The 8,446-nt window shown below is 45.8% G+C and overlaps 1 non-coding gene across 1 annotated transcript; it reads left to right on the top strand.

Moving 5' to 3' along the window:
• The first annotated feature begins 1,641 nt into the window (after window positions 1-1,641).
• Window positions 1,642-1,724, top strand: TRNAL-CAG (transfer RNA leucine (anticodon CAG)). Its single transcript has one exon. It is a non-coding gene; the product is annotated as a tRNA-Leu (tRNA).
• Window positions 1,725-8,446: the final 6,722 nt, after the last annotated feature.

Here is an 8,446-nt window from a genome sequence, read left to right as displayed (position 1 = left end):
AGCTTCCCCTTCATCTCACTTCACCGTTCTTTTCTTCCCAGCAGAATAAGATTGGCTTTCCCAGGCAGGGTCATGATATGTCTCAGAAAAGTTTTTTGCACTTTGAAATTACCACAGTGGTGATTTGGCACAGTGCAAAGCGTAGTTACAGAACATACCATGTAGCAATCTCTCTTCCCAGTTGTGATTTATAACCTCTGCTTTAAAGAGTGGCATGGGACCATTTAAAGAATCCTCCCAGTTTCAATGTATAATCCTGAAATAGATCGAGATAGACCATGTGGATAAGCCCTAGCTACAGGCATCTGTGTATAGCCTTCAGTCACAGGCCTAAATAATGGTGGACAACCTGAGCCCGTCATCCTTCCATGCCAGTAAATTCAGAGCCATCAAAATGGGCAACAACCTGCAAAGATAGCGCTTAGAATCACTTGCGCATGTGCTACCATAATTGTGATTTTCTCGCTAAAAAAATCAAACTGATCTCTTTGAACTCAGAGCAGTTGCCCTAGGTGGCAAGATTCCAAATATAGATTTAGCCCCGTCAGTGCAGACACGTTTTTCTAAATTTCTCCTGGATGTTAGTGGTTGTTGTGGCTGAACCGGCGATGACGCAGGCAAGTCGGACCATCGCTGGGAGCACCCAGCATAAGCCCACATAGTTCCAGTTTCAGGGATCGTCCTGTCGTCCGTGGTCACACGGATCTACATGGCATTTGTGGTCACACGACTGTATCGTGGCCTGGGGGCACCCAGGGCACGCACAAGGATCTGGATCCATCCAGAGTCAGTGGGTGCTGCAGGGCTGTGCTCACACAGCAGTATCCTGCAGGGGAGGCAAAGTTGCCACACAGGGGCTCTGACTGGAACACAAGGACAAGGGACAGAGTTGCCACGCAGGGGCGGCCATCATGAAGGGCTCTGCATGGGCGGGGCCTCTGCCTGGAAGGCCTCACTGGCGCAGTGCGGAATAACACACAGCGGGTAGGAGTCTGGTGAACTTGACTGACGAACGGGAAACCGCTCATCCCTTTGATTGGGTTAATCACCTGGTGCACGGACACGTGACACTGCACGAGCCCTCAGCAGAGGCTCGTCATTTCTTAAAGGGGGGGACATCACAGTGGTAATCAGATGCCCGCGTACCTCACCAGTCTCCCCCATCCCTTATCAATGCCCTTCAGACAATGAAGAGGCTGTGTCCTGAAACACCTGGCAAGTAATATGATTACAGCCAATCCTCCTAAAATATATTAGGGCAACTATTAAGATCACTCTGCGTTTAATATGCTCCTACTGATTGGTTGTCGGTGCCTGTCCTTTGAATGCAACGGAAAGTCACTGATTAGAGCAACTAGATCCTATTCTTTGATTCGGTGCATTACACCTATGTGTATGTGCGATGACGCAGTGAAAGATGCAAAGAATGGAAAATAACATAAAAAGACATGTGCAAACTCAGCTGTGTGGATCAACCTTTTTAACCATGGGAGGCACATACTACTGTCCAAATATGTGTTAATTTGTGAGTTATTATGATTCCAAATCCCAAGATTATCAGTCATTATACCAGTAATGAAACGATTGCTAACAGGTGACTTACCATCAGTACATGATATCCACACAACATGTGAGTAATCTGTCAGGATGGCCGAGCGGTGTAAGGCACTGCGTTCAGGTCGCAGTCTCCTCTGGAGGCGTGGGTTCGAATCCCACTTCTGACATGATTTATTTTAGTAAATAACTATATAGTCTTAATAGTGTCTGCATCCTGAATTACAATTATGTGCAACATTGTTGTCGCTCTTCCTAGAATTGTTGCTTTCTGTTGCCTCGTGAAATAGATTGATAGTAAATCGCCACATAAACTCCTATAGCAGAGTGAACAAATATTTACTATTGCCATTTTGAATCAGGTGGGGAATGGTTTTATCTTCACTCTAAATGTTACATGCCACCAGTCATCTGAATCTTAAAACATTATTGTATTTATCCATGTGACATTTCCCTGTCCTGATAGTTGCATTTAGCCTGTCTTGCTAGCTACATTTAGCCTGTCCTGATAGTTGCATCTAGCCTGTCCCGATAGTTGCATCTAGCATGTCCTGATAGTTGCATCTAGCCTGTCCTGATAGTTGCATCTAGCATGTCCTGATAGTTGCATCTAGCCTGTCCTGATAGTTGCATTTAGCCTGTCTTGCTAGCTACATTTAGCCTGTCCTGATAGTTGCATCTAGCCTGTCCCGATAGTTGCATCTAGCCTGTCCCGATAGTTGCATCTAGCCTGTCCTGATAGTTGCATCTAGCCTGTCCTGATAGTTGCATCTAGCCTGTCCTGATAGTTGCATCTAGCCTGTCTTGCTAGCTACATTTAGCCTGTCCTGATAGTTGCATTTAGCCTGTCCTGATAGTTGCATTTAGCCTGTCCTGATAGCATCTAGCCTGTCCCTATAGTTGCATTTAGCCTGTCCTGATAGTTGCATTTAGCCTGTCCTGATAGTTGCATTTAGCCTGTCCTGATAGTTGCATTTAGTCTGCCTTGATAGTCGCATACTGTAGCATATGTTTGAGTGCCTATCACACCCTGAACTGCTGCCATACCTTGTATTATCTTATTCTGAATTGCTACCCCTACTGAACCACTGTCCTACCCTGAACTACTGTACTAGATTACCTACCATTGCCAGCACATCTTGCCCATCCTGAACTGCATACTATGTACTTGATTACCTGCTATCGTGCGCCAGCCCTTCTTGCCTATCAGGAACTGCATACTGTGTAACACATCACTATTAACCTACAACACCTCTCACTGCCCACAAACAGAATGAAAACGTCCCTAAAGCTTACAGCTTACTCTGTACTGAGCCTCCTTACTATCATGGCACTCACACCCGCTGCCTCTTGCCCACCTAAAGACAGGAACATGCGACTAAGGGCCAGACTGTCCCAACTACATGAACCATCATCCTACCATACATTCAGGGGCTATACCAGCCTAAATAACCCAACGAACAAACAATCTCAACATCGCAAACCCGCTCCTCTGCCCCCAGGTGCCCCTCCCACCAAGCAGCTACCATCTCAAGCTGAAACCTCAGCTAAAAAGAGGCAAGCCTCCACTACCTTACCAACGAGAACCCTCCCGCTTACTTGCTCCCTCATTAATGCTAGATCCATGGTTGCACACGCTACTGAGATCTCTGACACCCTAACTAACGAGAACCTAGACCTGCTATGCATAACTGAAACCTGGCTCCATGAAGCTGCTGGCGCTGCTATTATGCTAGCAATACCAGACGGCTACCAACTGCTAAGAGCCGATAGACCCAATACCAAAGGAGGTGGCTTAGCTATTATCCACAAAGCCAACCTGCCTATCCGCCTAGCTACTACCACGCCACTCCAATCCTGTGAACTCCTTACTGCCAAACTTCATCTCTCCTGCAACCGCACTCTCACCATCTATGTGATCTACAGACCACCTGGACCACTTGGCACCTTCGAGGACGACCTAACTAGTATCCTGAATAACAATACAAAAGACCACGCACAAATCCTACTATTAGGAGACCCCAACCTTGGTTTCAATGACTGCAACGACAAACATGCCACATCTGTTGCAGCATTACTGCACGACTTTGGATTAATGCAAAAAGTCACTACCTCCACCCATTCCAAAGGTCGGACCCTTGACTGGGTTGATGACCTAAACTGCAACATCAGCATCACCAGTATAACCCCTCAAATTTGGACAGACCACCATCTTATTTCATTCTCCGCCTCACTTGACCTCACCCATCCTAAACAGATAATAATGACCCCAACACTCCCGACCAGAAGCAAAAAAGACATCACAGCAGAACAACTCCTTCCACACCTCCTCCCCACCTTGAACAATGTAGGCAACATTACAGACCCATCCCTACTTGTAGAAACCTACAATAAAACCATGACCTTGCATTAGATTTGATCGCCCCACTAAAATCAGGAAAGGCAAACAACTCTCCCACCTAAACAACTGGTTCACACCTCAACTAAAAGACCTTAGGACTCAAAAAAGAAAACTGCAATCTATATGGCGACACTCGCCTCCTGAGGAAAACAAAGTCAAGTTATCCACCCATGCCAAACAATACAAAAAGAAAATTATCAGCACTAAAAAGAACACCTACAACGAAAGAATAACCAAAGCCAAATCTGACACCAAGGAATTATTCTCCATCCTGCGTGAAATGGAATCGCACATACCGCAAACGGATAACACCCCCAAAAATCAACTCTGGTGCACCAACATACAAAATGCCCTTGCAGGAAAAATTAGCTCTCTTCAAAATAAAATTGCAAATAAAAAAGCTGCCTTGCTATTACCACCTGAGCCCATCCCCTTGGCACAGCCCTCCCTAAACCAGGCCATTAACACCCGCACCCCTTTAGCTTCAAACAAATAACTATACTCTCCCTAAAGCCATCTAATTGCAAAGGAGATAACTGCCCTCCTCAAATTATAAAAGATGCAGCGAGAGACCTAGCTCCCTTCCTCTCAAAACTGATCAACGCCTCCTTTAAGACCAACCTAGTGCCCAATAACCTTAAACAGTCTTGGGTCTTACCCCTGCTAAAAAAACAAACTCTCGACCCTGCCATCCTGACAAACTACAGACCCATCACCACCGTCCCATTCCTACTTAAAATTATCGACAGGGTAGCCTACCTGCAAATCCAGGATTACCTTGAAACCAATAACCTTCTAGGCTCACGACAATCTGGCTTCCGCCCCCTTCATGGCACTGAAACAGCCCTGATTGATCTTAAGACTCAAATTGACGAGTTGAAGGATAGTGGAAAATCAGCTATGCTACTCCTCCTTGACTTATCGGCAGCCTTCGACCTGGGAGATGACGCAGTTTTATGCAATCACCACAGCTCTGCTGCCCATTTTTCAAGCGATGCCATAACTTGGGTTCAATCCTTCCTTGCCAACCCGACTATGAGAGTCTTCTCCCCCCCTTGCAGCTGCTGATCCCATACAAGTCTCCTGCGTTGTCCCCCAGGGATCATGTGTATCTCCTACTATGTATAACATCTTTACCAAACCCTTGTTTGACAAGCTGGATAGACTGGGTGTCATCTACACTAACTATGCAGATGACACTCAGATCCTCATCCCCCTTTCAGGAAACTACTTGGATCACTCAGCTTTGGTAAATAGGATATACCTCCTCATCCAGGCATGGATGGCATCCCACGGCCTCTGTCTGAATGACGACAAAACAGAGATTCTGATCCTCGGCACAGAGACAGCGATTAAAAAACTCGACCCTAACTATGCCTCATTTAACATAGACAACAATATCATCAAAGTGATGCCTGCAGTTAAAGCCCTTGGGGTCTACTTGGACTCAGCACTCACTTTCAAAAAACAAATTAACTCCCTAGCCTCCTCCACAACCTATACTTGTAAACTGATCCAAGCATGCAGGCCATTCCTAACGGAGGCCAGCTGTATTACCTTATTTAATGCACTTATCATATCCAGATTGGACTACTGTAATGACCTATATGCGGGATCGAAAAAGTATATCCTTAACAAACTCCAAACCCTCCTAAATAAGTGCTCAGAGTAGCCCTAAACATACCTAACAGAGACCATGTCTCCACCGCCAGAAGAAACATCCACTGGCTAAAAATCAAAGAAAGGATCACCCTCAAAACTCTTTTGCTCACATCCAAGTGCCTCAACAATATAGCTCCTCCCTACCTAGTGAATAGAATTAACAAGAGAATCTCAATCCGCCCCACAAGAACGACTAACGCCTTCACCTTGCTGGTGCCTAGATACAAAAAGAGCACAGCTGGCGGCGCCAGCTTCCCAGTCACAGCTGCTCAAACCTGGAACAAACTCCCCATAGAACTCAGAAAGGACCAACCCTACCCAAGTTTCAGGCGCAAGTTGCTCTCATGGATACGCTCCAACGACATCTAATGTGTTCTCCGTCCCTAACAGAACCTCTCATCCTGAGCGACACCCTCCTGACCATGCCCTTATGCTAACCGTGCCAACCTATCCCCTAGGGACCCTAGGGACCCCAACCTCCACTGCTAGTACCTAGCCACCTCACTGACCTCACTAGGACCACTAACTCTGGTTGACCACTACTCCTACTACTTAGCTCTCTCATGCTTCCCGACACCTGGAAATCAACTTCACAACTATATTCAGACTGAAGCGTTATTGAACTATCCTACGACCTAGCTCCTTGCTTCCTACACCTGCATTAATTGTATAAGCACTTGCAGACTATAATGTTGTAGAACTGTTCCTATTTCCTACTTTTGTGTGTTCACTGTAACTAAGTTCTCAAGTATCGTTGTAATGTTTGCGCCCGGCTACCTGCGGGTTTGGCTTCGTGCTATATGAAATAAACAAACAAACAAACATATTTTCTGTGTTGGTCTCCACATAAGCATGAAAACAAACCAAATTTGCATTCTGAAACGACATTAAATCAAAGCAATGGATGGAAAGGATTGGTGAGTTTCTTGGTATGCAATATTTGGTCAATCTAGTCTAAGAGAACACTCAATTCACCTCTGATCTGTCAGAGATCTGTAAAGTCTAAAATACTCACATGTTAATCAAAGTTGCTTCCTTCCCTCAATCAACACATTTACACTATCTTAACTTCTCCCTATCCCCATTATTTTGTGTTACTCCCCTAACTTCCATTGCTCCTCCTCTATAATCTATTGCTTTTTTGGTTTAAATATTCAGTTTTTTGAATGCTGAATATTCTGCACAGAAATTGATGTGTGGTGAATGTTCGACAGCAAAATCAGCTACTACCTCGGATTTGCCGTTTTCATTTGTTCTAAGATGTGTAATGCTTTGTGATGGCCTCGCTATACCATGTTATTACGATTTGCTATGTGAGGTTCACGTTTTCTTCCGTTTTACCAACGTGCAAACAAGGTCTCTGTTCCCCACACTAAAAAGTTCAAATTCTACCTTTCAAAACACAGTAACCATGCCAACTAAGCAGTGGTCGAAGTGAGCGGTACCTGTCTGGAGTAGCGTTCCACTACTTTTATTTTTTATTGTTAACAGTACCACTACTTTTGTAAGCATTTTAACCATTGCAGAACTGTTCTTTGTGAAGTTAAATCACACTTCTCTACTTTACAATCAAATAGCAGTAAAGGCTAAACTGAATTCTGTTTCAACTTGTTTGGCTGTCAACCAGTATGGTTGCAACTAATGAAAAATGTGTTGCATGTTACTCCCTTCCTGCCTACTCTGTTCCCCGCCATGGTCACAGATCCACTACTCTTTTTTGTACACTTCTACCACCCAAACAAAGTCACCTACATATGGCTGTTGGCACCCCTCACACCTTCTTCTTACACAGATTGCTTAAGGTTTGCAATATTCCTGGAGGCTGCCTACCCCACACAACCCTTTTTCACAATCAGGAGTGGGACATTTTGCTTTTGAGGGTGCTTGTCTGTGCGCCTGGGCCATTGATCACTGCCAATCCTACAGATTTTTTGAGGAGGCGCAGGCACTGGTGAAGTCTCAGATGTGGGAGAGGAGGCAGGGCCATGACAGGAGCTTGCAGCTGTGACAAACACAGGGGTAGGGGAGGGAGGTCCTCATATGGACAGCCCGAGAGAGACATTGGAGAGGCAGGGAGGCATGTCCATCATGTAGTAGGAGGGGAATGCTGCAGCTAGCACCCTGGAGGAGGTGATTGGGATGGGTCCTGAGTAGGTGGGGAACAGAGAGGAGGACGTCCAACAAGCAGGGTGAGGATACTGCTACAAAGGAGGGGGGAAGACTGCCAGGAGAAGTCTTAAGGAATGGGGGATCAGCCTCCGAAAGTGCCAAAGCCAAAAGCAGACCTACCTGAGTGAGAGGAGTGCATAAGAAGAGGTGGTGGTAGTATATGTGCCTCTCCTAGCCATAGAGGAGAGGGAAAGCCTGGAGATGCCTGGGGAGCGGTGACCTCAAACACACCATAACACATTACACAGAACCTTAATGTGTTACTATTTTATCCTGCCATGAGGGAAGACCACCAGAGGGAGAGGATTCTACGGTCTTCTGCATGGCGGAGGGCTGTGAGAAGAGGGTCAAGTGGGACAACAAGTCAAGCAGCTAGGGGTGGCATGGCCTAGGGATGATGGCGATGAGGACTCATGTGCACCGGTGGCACAGAAGTGTGCACCAGGCACATGTGTCCTCAGAGGCTTGTGACAATGCACCCACCACTATGTGACAAATCGACTTCCGGGGCACCAGTGGTCCAGGGATGAATATCAATCTATAAACCATCAACCAGCCCCTTTCCTCTAGTACACCAGAAGGGATAAGAACTGATTGGAAACACAAGCAAATTATAAACCTCCTTGTCCAAAGGATGTGGATCAATTGTTAATTGCAACA

Source organism: Ambystoma mexicanum (genome assembly GCF_040938575.1).
Source record: "Ambystoma mexicanum isolate Mex_15411 chromosome 12 unlocalized genomic scaffold, UKY_AmexF1_1 Mex_chr12_unloc.1, whole genome shotgun sequence".
Taxonomy (NCBI): Eukaryota; Metazoa; Chordata; class Amphibia; order Caudata; family Ambystomatidae; genus Ambystoma; species Ambystoma mexicanum.
This window is presented reverse-complemented; position numbering and strand designations above follow the sequence as displayed.